The sequence below is a fragment of the Vanessa atalanta genome, chromosome 19, assembly GCF_905147765.1.
Source record: "Vanessa atalanta chromosome 19, ilVanAtal1.2, whole genome shotgun sequence".
Taxonomy (NCBI): domain Eukaryota; kingdom Metazoa; phylum Arthropoda; class Insecta; order Lepidoptera; family Nymphalidae; genus Vanessa; species Vanessa atalanta.
In genome coordinates this window covers 1,295,586-1,309,958 of record NC_061889.1, presented here as the reverse complement: position 1 = coordinate 1,309,958, position 14,373 = coordinate 1,295,586, and the positions used below count along the sequence as shown (strand labels likewise).

The 14,373-nt window shown below is 30.9% G+C and overlaps 1 protein-coding gene across 1 annotated transcript in view; it reads right to left on the bottom strand.

Moving 5' to 3' along the window:
- Positions 1 to 9,426, bottom strand: part of LOC125071361 (tachykinins) — a 68,297-nt gene extending 58,871 nt beyond the window's left edge. Inside the window, exon 1 of the mRNA XM_047681573.1 lies at positions 9,337 to 9,426. The gene's annotated coding sequence lies outside the window, so the exon portion shown is untranslated. The remainder of the gene's footprint in view (positions 1 to 9,336) is intronic.
- Between the last annotated feature and the right edge of the window lie 4,947 nt (positions 9,427 to 14,373).

Sequence of the window (14,373 nt, the reverse complement as noted above, 5' to 3'; positions counted from 1 at the left end):
GAATTTTGATCATTACATTAACAATAATAGCCTGTAAATTTCCCACAGTTACTAGTTTTATTCAGTAGGTACTTCGCTCACGTGAATTCCGGGATAAAAATTAACATTGTCACTCTTTGATCTATTCGGCCGATTCTGAGTCAAAGAATTATTGACAAGTTGATGATTAACAATTGGTCTTTCTTTCGGATTCATAGTATCAACAGAGATTACTGTCTCGTTGATCAAGACATTAGGAGGCTTTATAGGTTACATATCACGAAGACCCTGGTGGGCTCAGTAAATTAATGAGTTATTCCGGCGAAAAAAAAACATATCTGATAATAATAATATAATTGAACAGCCTGGAGTTTATGCCGTAGCCAATAAGTCATAACATTGGTCAATTTTGTTTTTGTTTGTTTAATTCAGTTCTAATTAACTTTCGTTAACTAAAACAGAACTAAAATAAAATTAATTAGGATTTTATTTTATTTAAAATAAGTAGGCAAACCAAATGCACCATTACATGGTAAGTGATTATGGCGGTACGCACATAGACAATTATGTGGGCTACCTGCCTGTTGTTTCACTGGCTTATTCGGCCTTCCAACCAGATTACTATAATACTAAGTATTTCTGTTTTGCCTTAGTTTACATGATCAGTGGGTGGTGCTTATCAGACGAGCTTGCAAGCAGCCCTACCACCCAGTTAAATGTTAAATTTAACATTATAAAACAAAATGTTTTAAAATCATTGAATACGGATAGTTGTGGTTTAATTATAAAAACTCTAAAATGTGAAAAACTATTTCAGGCTACTTGAAATATTCTCATAGTTTTTATTCTAAGTTTTGACCTCATAAAGTTCCGAGTTTTTTTAATTAGTTAAATTTAAAAATGGAGCGCGCATTTAACTGTCGCTATGATAAAATCATCATATAATATATTACATAAATCTTTTACGTAATTGTGTATATTTTCGACTAACAAAATACTTTACAAACTAACGACTAAGGTAGGTAGCGCCGTAGATATTGAAATTATATTTAGTCTGCAGAAAAGAACCCTCAGACTATTTATAATTTTAGCTCTAGGACATAAACATAATTACGTGAAAAAAATAAAAGAAGAAGAATAGGAGGTATTGACATTCAGACAGACTTCACTCCATAGTTATAATAATATACAGTTAATACTGTGAAATGTACAAAAATATTCCGTAAAAGCTGATAATTCTTAATCCTTGCTTTCTGCGAACGGAGAACGTTTTTGGGCAATGGCATACATTATCATTACATAGTATAAAGTAAAGTCGCTTACCGCTGTCTGTCACTATCTGATCTTTAAAATTACACAACGGATTTTTTTCAATAGATTAATTCAAGAGGAAGGTATACATGTATAATACATGTACAATATATCAGAGAAACACTGCTACAATTTTTGCGCTTACATTGCAAACGCTGGCTGAACCCTACAAGATAGATCAAAATAATGTACTACAGTATTGTATATCTTAAAAAGGTCTTCGATAAAATCCGCGATGGTATATATATATGTCTATCTCTTAGGAATAACCTACAATAACCATTCTTATCCTTTACTTTTTACGAGCAATAATTACTTATTTTCGAAGCGATTTTAAGCAATACAGAATTAATCCTTATCCAATTGAAATCAATATGGCCTTATACAGCATGTAATTTTTTATGAATATTTTCGAAGATATTACAGATTTAAATTGAAGGGACGTAGCGGTTAATGTTTTCTAATGACAAAAAAGCTGTGAAGGTTGTAAGACATTCTGTATTATATTTAGTATCAGCATTGCACCCCTGCGAAGCCGGGGTGGGTCGCCAGTATATAATAAAACACCGGAGAATATAACAAATTTCATTAAAATACAATTAATCAACGAATTAATAAATCTTATCGTTCATTATACTAGTAATAATTCTTATTGAAGATGTTTCGATTTAAGCTCGATTTCCAATGCAGGCCTGATCAAGAACAGTAATTGTGGACATTAACCTCATTGTAAACCGTGCGAGTTTCTTGCCGTTTCTTCTCGCTGTAAGCTTCTCCTCAGATATGCTTTATTTTAAAATTTACTTAAATAAAATATTTTGGATTTGGATACGAAATAAATAGGTGAACGGACAAATGTGGCACATAAATGGTAAACACCGCCTTCAGACGGCCCATGGACCTGTAAAAAAATTTTACGGTTTTTTACTTCACCAATGCGCCACCAACCTTTGAGTCCCCTGTGCCTGTAACATTGGCTCACTCACCGTTCAAACCGAAACACAACAATACCAGGTAATATTGTTTGACGGTAGAATATACTCGTATAATGAGTGGGTGATACCTACCCAGACAGGCTTGTACAACGCCCTACATTTTATATCACTTTAAGGCAAAATTAACGATCTTTTTTGCGGTTAAGTTTGTCCGGTATAACTTTACTGAATATTTCTCAATTTGAAATACACAGTTTTCTGTAGTAAGCTCTATAACATCATATGCATGTCAAACCTTTGGGAGTCAACGTACTAAATACTAATTTTACCAAATATGTATTTGGGATTCAGGCAAAAATCATGCGCCCGTTGAAGCCAAATAACACCGCTATTTATTATGATTATTATTGATTTCAAGAGGTATTATCAATTTTTAACAATATTAAACCAGATCTTTTTTGAATGTTTCGTGATTCCTTGTTATTTTTTGTTCCTTTATAAATGTATGGCACGAGTAGACGTAAAGGTACCTTGCGGTGCATATCATTGCGTAGCTGCCGGCCAGAGCGGCCGGCCAAGTACTCACTAAAACCTAGCGTAAAGAAGCGGCTAAGCTTTCCCGATATGCTCGGTTTGTCGGTCTCAGAAACCCACTTCGATTAGCCTTAATTTTTAAGGCATTTTTTGCTTCATACAACTACTCTTATGTATTAGCTTTTCTTTACTTAAACTGTACTGACCAATCTGTTGGCCTCAGGGTTATATTTACCGGATTGAACCTGTGATCTGTTAAAGCTACTGTGGATCAGAGTATAGAACACGTTATAGTTTTATAGTATAACAAAATCATAATATTATTCGAATGATAGATAAAATTCTATATTAATATCACACAAGGGTTTTAATAAAATAGATAATAAAGTTTAAGAATAAATTCTTGGCTCTCTTCTCTTTTAAAAAACCCACGCTACTGCGTATAAATTTATCTTGTGAGTTTTATAAAATCATTTTTTTCAAAGTTTACGTTACGACGGGTTTTAATGTGAAGTTTTAGTCCCAGCTCAAAAAATGATAGGGGTCTGTTATAAATATATGTTATAACTTTGAACTAGCTATAACGGTCGTAGTCAAAGTTAGAAAAATATATAAGTGCTTTTTCAGCACCACATTTATGTCCTGTAAACACCTGATGCACCATTAGTTATATATGACTTGTTCCGAGGAATTGTTTGGGTTAAAATCAGCAGCCGGGACTGCTGAATTTCACCTTTGGGCATCACGTCATAATTCCTAATTACATGCACACCATCTTGATATCCAGAAATCCACTATAGCACGATTTTATGATATTTTCTTCAATCACTCTATGGAACCAGCTTTTGCCGGATGTTTTTCAAAACTGATACGACTGAAAACTTCAAGAAAATAGACTATGAAAAAAAGACCGGCAAGGCTCTTGCATGCTCCCGGTGTAGCGGATGTCTATGAGCGGTGTTAGTCATTTTCCACCAAGTGAGCATCTAGTTTGTTTGCCACAATTAAAAAAAAATTTAGAAATCCAAGCGAAGAAATATGAGGAATTTGCATCACCAATGGGCCATTATCCTCTAGGACTAAAATGTTATGTCTATTATACATATAACTACACTGGCTCACGTATCTTTGAAATCAGAAAAAAATTTTAGTAAGTATTACTGCTTGCCCTACCATTTAGAAAAATTAGTTTATAACGGATACATCAAGATCTTCTCACGTCTCAAGATATTTTGCCTTTTATATATAAAACAATATGTTTATAATATATATGTATGTATGTAGAATATCAATTAAAATTTACATTTATGAAAATATACACTATTTATAAAGTAATCCTCTCGTTTCGTATCATCATTGATTGGTGCTAACTGATACGTGGTACAAATAATACTTGATCTCTTAACTTTTAGACTTATCCGGCTGTACATACTAAGCCAGAGTTTATCAATCTATGTTCTCTTAATTCTAGTTGTCACAATTTGTGACCAAAATTCGCCACGACCGGAGAGTAATAAAACAGGATCAACACCTTTACGTTCTTTCATAAGAGTGTAATATTGCAAACTTTTTCGTTTCAGCTGTTGTTGAGAATTTCCTCACATGAATTCAGACAATAACTTGATTATAACGGGAATTGAACCGAGGACTTTGGGATCCATAGCTACAGGACAAGCAATGCAGTATAATATTGCTTTTTTTTTTTAAATTGAGATCGTTATTACTTTTTCTACAATACGTAACGCTTTTAAAGATATTTTATAAAACGTAGTAAAAAAAAAATGAATCAGGTTCTTAATTTGGTTGTATTTTTTTATATATTTGTTACCTCATAAGCATCCAGCATTTATGAACTGATCTTTATATACATATTATAAGGATGAAAAATACCGGATTATTTTTTAATCTGATCGAATTTTATTCTAAATTAATTTTTTCACAGTACATACTATTTGAAATCTTTTTTTTTTTTAATTTAAAATTTATATTTTTATTCACATTTATAATATACAATTCTGTATAATTTCTACTAGCTGAAAAAAATGCTGTAAGGTCTCGAAAAAGTTATTCCTAAGAGGATTAGAGTGTTGTCGAGATTAGTAGTTAGAATACTATAGTGTTACTTATGTTTGATATAGGAATACTTTAGATAACGTCTAAAATATTCGTTATCATGAGTTTTCCTCAACTTATTAAACTATTTTGTTGATGGTAAAATTTCGACCACTGAGCGATTCTAGGCTAGTCATAGTTACATCATAGTTACATACATAAATAAAAAGTAAAGACAGTTCAGTACAAAGATCTAGGTATGAAAAGAAAAAAAGAAAAATTTTAATGACATACATGGATGTGTATTATGAAATACAAACATACACATATATCTGAACAGGTCTTTCATAATTCTTTAGAATTGTCTTTAATTCTAGTTATTCAAACTGCTATTAATTCTTTCCAAGGATCAATTCAAAATGGTAATTACAATAAGAGGCAGGAAAGTTATTTCCAGGTAAAGTCTCCTATCTCCATAGACGTGACTATTCATTGATAACAACTAAAGTTACAATACGATTAACTCAAGACTAAGATTATGAACGTTTTATAAATGTGAACTAATAATGATTATGGAACGCATTTTACGAAGAAAAATGAAATGTATTGCATTTTAAACCTGAAGATAAAATTATATTGGTACTCAAATTAAAAATTCTTAACGATTCTTTAGATTCGTTGTGATTTGAAATTCGAGGAAACAAAAATGTGTCACGATGAAGAGATATAAAAAAAATATGATTAAATTTCAATTAAATTGTTTTTTATTAACTAGACATAATATGATTATTTATTTTGACATATGTGAAAGAATGCAAAGACCTTGTTCTTATTCCTTTCAAAGGCTCTTATTCCTTTAACAGGCCTGTCCGAATAGCCGACACAACACTTAAACAATAAGCCTTAATTATATGTTATACATGGGACAGGAGAAGGGTTAAGTAGTGAGGGAAGTTAGTAGTTAGAAAGAATATAACCTATAGGTTCTTTTGTTCAATGATCACGCAAACACTACCGAACCGTTCTTAATAAAACTTTGTATAGAAGATCGAGACCACTGAGCCGAGATGACCCAGTGGTTAGAACACGTGCATCTTAACCGATGATTTCGGATTCAAACCCAGGCAGGCACTACTGAATTTTCATGTGCTTAATTTGTGTTTATAATTCATCTCGTGCTCGGCGGTGAAGGAAAACATCGTGAGGAAACCTGCATGTGTCTAATTTCAAAGAAATTCTGCCACATGTGTATTCCGCCAACCCGCATTGGAGCAGCGTGGTGGAATATGCTCCAAGCCTTCTCTTCAAAGGGAGTGGAGGCCTTTAGCCCAGCAGTGGGAAAATTTACAGGCTACTAATGCTAAAAAAAAAATAGAAGATCGACATAGTATAAGTAAATATTTTATCTTATTACGATGATTGGAAACGGAGATATAATGTGTCGATCATAAGGCAAGTTTTTGTTCCGGAAAACGCTACCGAATCTTTGAGCTACAATTAGGTATTTATAATATAAAGATGATTTTTCTATTATGAAATGACTGACTGTCTGACTGAAAACCAAATATTTAAAATATAAGCTTTACATATGAATATAAATCCTAAATTTCAAAGGTATACATTTATCATTAGAGACCTTATATACGGATATAATAACGTCCCAGCGGTATTCGTAAATTTAAACCGAAAATGTCCGTTAAAATAAAAATCGTGGGGTCAAATCCATGTAAACACCACTCAGAGCGTATTATTTATTTACTTTGTTAGTATAATAATTAATTTGTGCTCAGCGATGAAGATAGTGAGGAAACCGGTATGTGTCGAATGTTTGTTAACCACATTGGAGTGGCGGAGCGCCAAACCCCACCCGTGGCCTTTTTCTTATTTCAATCTCAGGCTCAACTTAAACCAATGCTGATCATCCCTACCCTAATATATCAAAGTAAACTAATTCTGAGACGACCAACTAGCTCATAATTAAATTTAAAAGAATGGTTAATTCAAGTAGACGTCTAAAATAACTTTTGAAACAACTGCTACGACACATTACAAATCTGTCGTAGCATCTCTACGTAAAGCTACTACTGGTTCGGAATGTGGATTCTACACAGAAAATCCGGCACGAAACTCATTAGCTGCACTTTTGAAGTGACTGAACTTTTTCAACCGAAACTACTTTCTACAATTAATACGAAATAATACTTTTGATAAAGATTAATTCTTTACACTCACATAAATAAACCTTACCTTAAGATTACCTTAAGGTAAGGTTTATTTATGTGAGTGTGTTCAATATTACTCGTTCAATAGCGCAATGGTTTACGAGCCGCCTAGCGATGTAAAAAGTCGCAGGATCGATCCTGACCCCTTGGGCTAGTGTTGTCACCACTCCAACACAAGTGATAAGCTTACAAAGAGGGTTAAATATTCGTAATTATTTAATAAATTCGAGGCATTGCTACTTGTATGTAGTCGTTAATAGAACAACAGGTTCCTGGATATCCAGCCTCAAATTACACGCTTACTAAGGAGTCAAAAAAATATTTACTGAGAATCCGATCAAAGGTAATTTAGATCGGGAATGAGTTGGAACTGTATCACATACATATATATCATATACTGTATATATATTCTGTTTAATACCAATATTGGAGGATCTAAAATGTGTCCATTTTTTATTTTAAAAAGAAAATATAACATTTCGTCGAAGGTGCATTACCTACCATTCCAAATATATACTGTTTTACATCGTTTAAGACAATTCAATATTCGGGAAAGTAACTTATCGTCAACATATCACTCCCAATTTGTATATATATCTAACATAAAACTTCGGCGAAATATATATGATCATAATAAGTTATTATTGAGGTTTAAGGAGTAAGAGGAATCAATTTGATCCTGGGTTGAATTTCTTTTGCAAGTTCACATTACATGAAAATATAATATAGTTGTAATAATTGAATTATACGGAACCGCTCTTTTGCGATTAGGCTGCCTTTTGTTAGATGTGTACTTTTGTAACTTGTGTCTTGCTGTGCAATTCAATTTATTCTTATTTTATGTCTATAGCATTTAAAGTCATATCTTTCTCTAAATTACGTCATATACCTAATATTCATTTGATGGATAAGTAGCCACCGAGTTTATAAACGATTTAATTTTCCAAAGGTTTGGCTTGTAAGACCTTATTTCAATATTGTATAATTAATTTATTATTTAAAATTAAAAATATATTGTAATCAAAGCTTATAAAAGAGCGTTATAATCGTCATGTTACATGTATTAAAGTAAATATAAAGCTACCACCCGTTCAAGAGAGGATTCACCGAGAAGAACGGACAAACAAGTTTTTTTTTTTTAATATAACTTACGTAATAAGTAAATACGGCTAATGACGATTTTCAAGGAATTACTAGTATTTCTATTTTCTCCAATGCTTTTGTATAAACGTATTGTATTCGGGCAGACACCCGTGACCACGAACACTGCAAAGTGCTCGAAACGTCGGGATGTTAAAATAAAATAATTAATATACGCGATTAAATCCGTTAAAAAACTAGTTTTATTTCAATGTGTAATAATCGCGAAAATCTAAGACAACATTATGTGAACCAGTACGGACTGGAAACATCAAATAAAATTCGCCGGTATTGTATTCGTATAACGATATTCCAAGAGATCAGAATGAAATAGAAGTTATAGATTAAATTAACACACTTGGCTAATAAAATATGTCATAATGGTAAATATTAAAAACAAAATGTTTATTTTTTTTTTATGATAACATAATTGTTTATGGATCTTTTTTGTTAAAATTAAAATAGTTTAATACTCTGATTGGTGAAAATTTTAAAAGGATATTGTGGCAATATATTATATAGATTCGAAATTTAATTTTTCAATTTGGGCATTATAACTAATTCGATTAAACGGATGATTGGTGGAGTAATGTATTACTATGTTTTCATTTTAAATATAAATCTAATCTGATTATTTAAAAAAAATATATAAAACTTAGTATAAAAATTAGTTTTGACTCGCGTATTTCATAATTAAATATCAAATAATGTTTTAATTTACTTCTTGACTCAGTTTAATATTCAATGGTATTTTTTTTTGTTATAATTTTAAATCGTGGAAAAATCATTTATATTTAAGTGAATAATAATAATAGAACATTCAAATTCTTTAATAATAGACCGTTTTTATGACTGTAAAGGATAATAATAATTTTAGGTGTTTTTTAAACGTTTTATTCGAAGAACTTTTACGTCGGTTTTAATTTCCTTAAATGTTAACGTAACGTTAATTCTTTTGCAAATCATTACTGTTTTTCAAAATACAAAAAATATATAATATTACGTACTTTGATTTTAAAATTTAAAAATATATAACATGAAAAGTTTTATTTCGTTTTATGATTAAACTTGTACCATTTTTTAAATTTCATGTTTAAAATAAACTATAAAATCGTGAAATTGTATTAAGTTAGTATAGATTATAATTTATATAATCGACTTACCTTACAATTTAGGGAAGAAACGAACTTAAACAATCTTCATAACTGGCTGCGAAGTTTTCGAAATGGTAACCTCACTGTTACGCGCGGGAAAATCGCACACAACTGATGCAAAGCGCGCGAAAACACCACTACTTACGTCAAATTCTCACCAATCAGGAGCGAGCTACGCCGTCTAACTCTTCCCACCAATCCCGTTAAAGGTAGACCACTTAAAAACTTTAATAGGTTAATCATGTCTACTTTTAGTGTTCTAGCAATATACAGCAATTGTTACAATTTTATTTATCACAAATTGTGTTTGTTTTTTGATAAGCTTAAATGTTTCGAGAGATTTCGAGCGAGTGAGTTTTTATGATGTATTAAGTGGACGGTCAGGGTCATAGACAAATTCTGCGTCCGTAATATACGTGTTAAAAATAATTTTATGAGCTAATATTTAATATTAAAAATCGATTGAGTTGTCAATATTTTTACTAATTTGATTGATTTATCAGTAATTAACTAGTTTGAAAATGCGTTCGAAATACATAGATTAATTATAATAATTTACTTCAGTTTTTAATTTGTAAAGCTCTTAGTGAGCGTTCACCTGTGATATATATTTATCTAATATAAAATAACATTGTTATTTAATTAATTGTGTGACATTAATATTATAATGATTATTATAAATAGACCAATTTCCATCCTTTCCAATATTTCTGAAAAAAAAGTATACTTGTTGATTTTAAAAAACGAATATTTAAAATACTATAATTCTAAAACATTTCGGATTCCTTTTAATACTTTGTAAAGGAGATTTAAAACTAATCGTAGACGCGGAATAACATTGACTCAGAATTTAAGTTTGATCAACTTTGTCTTTACTTAAAACAATGGTTTATCGGACGATTAGAAATTATATCATCTACCTACATAAATATTATAATATAAAGAAAAATAAAGGAGGTTATAATTTTGTGTGACATTTCGTTTTCTTTTTTTTTAATTATGTTAATTTATATTTTGCAATTGTATGAAATATTAATAATCTTTTCTAAATTACATTAAATAAACACACAAAATAATAAGACTAAGGCTTTTTAGCATGGCGTTGAAAATATATTTTTTTCATCGGTTTTTTTATCCAAAATATCTCAGTATCACCTCAAAGCCTGGAAGTTTGATTTGTGTACAATTCCGTGTCGAAAGAACGTAAAACCATTGGTCCTGCACCTGAACTCTTTCCGATCGTGTTGGATTTACCGTCCCATCGGATTACGAGAGCGAGGGCATAGCACGCAAACATAGGTGTTTACGGACACAATTCTGCACTATATATAATATGTACTGCCTAGATGACTAGTCTCTCTTGAGATTAGTTTCCGTGGCTGAAGTTGGTCAGGACGACGTCATCAATCTGAAAAAATATTATCAGTTTTATATTTTTGCACCTTTTTTCATTATTAAATATTTATTTCATTTATTCATAAAAATTAAACATAGTTTTGAGACGTCCAAGTAAACATACATATAAAAGTATGATGAGTATCTACTTAATACAGTATAGACAAAGTATAATTCGTGTGAGGTACCCTTTGTATATTTTTGTATCTTTGATAACGCGTATGCAAAATTTATAATAATCGGATGAGTAATTGAGGCGTAAAAGCGTAACAAAAAAGTATATATGTAAATAAATTGACTATTGTAGAAAGGTGGCAAAAATAGAGGCGCATATGGGTATATACGGCCTTTGTGATTTTTAATTATTAAAAGTCAATTCAGTCATACAGACTATCCTATTCATCCTAGAGACTTATTATAAAGTAATACCTTCAGTAAAAAAGACACAAATAATTCGTTTGCGCTATTTTGGCAAGTTAGACCTGTTTTCCCTAAGTAGGAATATTAAAACAAACTTAATTACTATATGAAGTTGCTTCATATAGTAAGCTAATGTTAAACGAATTAAAACAAAAGCCTTGAGACCATCCTAGAGCACAGCCTCAAGACATCTATACATAAACGCGACATCAGAGTCGCCGAAGCTGTACTCTCTCTGATCGAGCACGGAGCAGGGCCCGCTGGATTGCAGTAATTAGGATAAAAAAAAAACTACTATATACAGTATTTTTATAGATTATATATTATCATATATTATTTATTATGGATTATTTACAAATTATTTTAAATTGAAAAAAAAAATGTCAGAATCAGCGAAGATCTGCTGATGTTCAGTAAAAATATAAAATAACACCAAAATTTATAAAAATAAAAAGTAAAAAAAGGCACGGGCAACTGTGAGCCCGTGGAAGCTGTAAATTAAATTTTAAAAAAAGCCTTCAGTTCTGCAGTACGATTTTATTAAAATATAATAATTCTCTTCGTATCTCAGTCGTGAAATGTTGAAAATTGACTTTCATTGATACGCCATTTTGATATACTGTGCATGTTATAATTATTATAGTAAATGGTACTAACATTTTGACATTTCACACTCATTTTCTACGGTGACATTCGTAATACCTACAGAATGTATGACCGTTTCTTGTTACAGAATAACTCTCCTGACGCATCTTGCGACGATGATTTAAGGATTTTAGTTTTTTTAGGTTGCGTTATATTTGTTGCTTTCTCTGAAAATCAACATTAATGATAAATAAATTCAAAATGGCTTCAGAAATTCTTATTTTAGAGTTGATAAAAAATTTATACATATAATGAAATATGTACTTAGGGGGAAGTCTCGTTTAGAAATTTATTTATTCATAAAGTTTAGATTCAGATTACTTAACTGATTCTTGTACCTAATACATCATGTTATATCTACTTGTGATATTATCATATATCTGTTTAAAATAACATTAAAACTAACTATTGAATTTCAATGTTATATTAATTTAAAAGCGTTAATCACAAAAGTATAAATTTAAAGGAAATATAATTTGAACATGATTGAAATGAAAGCTGATACTTTCAAGAGGTCTTATAAACTATTCTGTATATAAAGTCTTCCGTACACTTGCATCATGGCGGACACTGGCTAAACTGTAAATATACTAAATGTTCGTCGACTTTGCGTATTTAATTTTGTAATATAGAACAAGATTAAATTAATTTGTTCAATGAATAATTTGATGAGATTATTGGAATGACTGATAATTTAAATGTATATCTCCCAGGCTTAATTGAACATTTAATTAAAAACCTTTTTATTAATTGACATAATTCAACCAGCCGCTTGAATAATGATCAGCCAATACATCCTTCTTTCATAGAAAAGGTAAATTGTATCATTATCGTTATAAAATGATAATTATAGTTTTTTTTTAAACCGCATTCATAGTAATTTATCACCTGTTAGTAAATGGTAAAAATCACTAAAGGTAACCTTAAAATGTTGTAAGAAATATAACTATGAAAACATCTATGTAAATCTAAATAATCTTTTTTCAAGTCGTTTTTTATGTGTACTTTTTCATCGTCGTGATAAAAAAACGTATTACAAAAACGCCAGGCGTACACTAACGAGAGTCTATTTGAGAAGGACTTTGATGAAATTTAAAGTATTATTGTTAATGAGCATTTCATTATATAAGTAGGGTGTAAAAGTTATATGTCAATTGTATTGGAATATGTATGGACGGCGGTTAATCTTAAGGAAGACCAACCAAACGCAGGACATATTACAGTTCACAAGTGTATATGCAAACACAGCTACACTCTCCTTTCCTTAATTTCATAATCCTATGGGACGGCAAATCCAACACGACCGGATAGAGTTCAGATACAGGACCAACAGATTTACGAACTAACCGAGACACCGAGTGTATACACTTCCAACTTTAGACTCCGGGCTGCTACTGACAGAATATATAATATCCCAATAACGTTTTTAACGACCCAACCCGGGGTTTGAACCAAGGACCTTGGGATCTACGGCCTAATGTAGCTATTTGCCTGACTGCATTGGTAAACCAAGTCAGGCAGTCAGGCAAACGAAGATTTTTTTGGCTTCTTAATGACAAAACTAACAAATATAACTTTGAATATATCAAGACATATTATAGAGCACAAGTACACTCTCTATGATCTCGCTCTCATAATCCGAAGGGCTGGCCTTCCCTTGGAAAGAGAGTAGATGGAACAATGAATTTCCCTGCTTTCTTGAGCACGGAATACACTGCCAAGTTGTGGCCTCCGGGCTGCTACTGGTAATTTCGTGACAGAAAAACTGAATAACTTGTTAATGCACCCAGGACTTCGGATTCTGTGAACTTATAAGGTGATCATTAAATCAATGGAAAAATAAACAAGACTAATATTGCGATTCGTAAATAAATAAGTGGTGATATTTAAACCAAGTGATGACAATTATATCAAAGTACATACGATAACCGATGATCGCTTTGGATAAGAGATAATATTTTGTTCAAATATTTATTAATACATTGTATGCAACGTCAACCGAAAAAAATGTGACGCGCTCTAGGCAAATAACAGTAATGACCCCGTGAAAACAAAATTTTCACGAAAAATATTAAATATAAATAAAGGTATCCAATTACAGGCTCACTCAGGAAACCGGTAAATTCTTCCTGAAGCAAGGCCTATGATATACCTATTGATTATGTTATTTAGTAATAAATTTATGCAATATACGTTTAAATTTGCCAGTTAATAAATTTAAATATTAATTATTTAATAAAGAAATGATTTTTTTTACATTTGCTTTTTTTAAGTGATAAATCGTTCCATAAAAAAGCAATGATTTTTTTTTTATTACGTTATTATAATATAGATTTTTTATTTTATATTTTAAGTTATTTTGCTATTAAGTTATTGTCTTGCGTAACCACTAATTACACTATATACTAAATATCATTACAGAGTCTTTCGACATAGTTTAACACTATCAAAGCCTGCTGGCGTACTGTCAAATATAATAGGCCTAATCAAAGACAATGAGATTTAAGCATAGACAATTTTATTAATTTTTCCTCATTTATATATTGCTAACGCAGGCATATTATTGTTTAAAAATATTCACAGTAA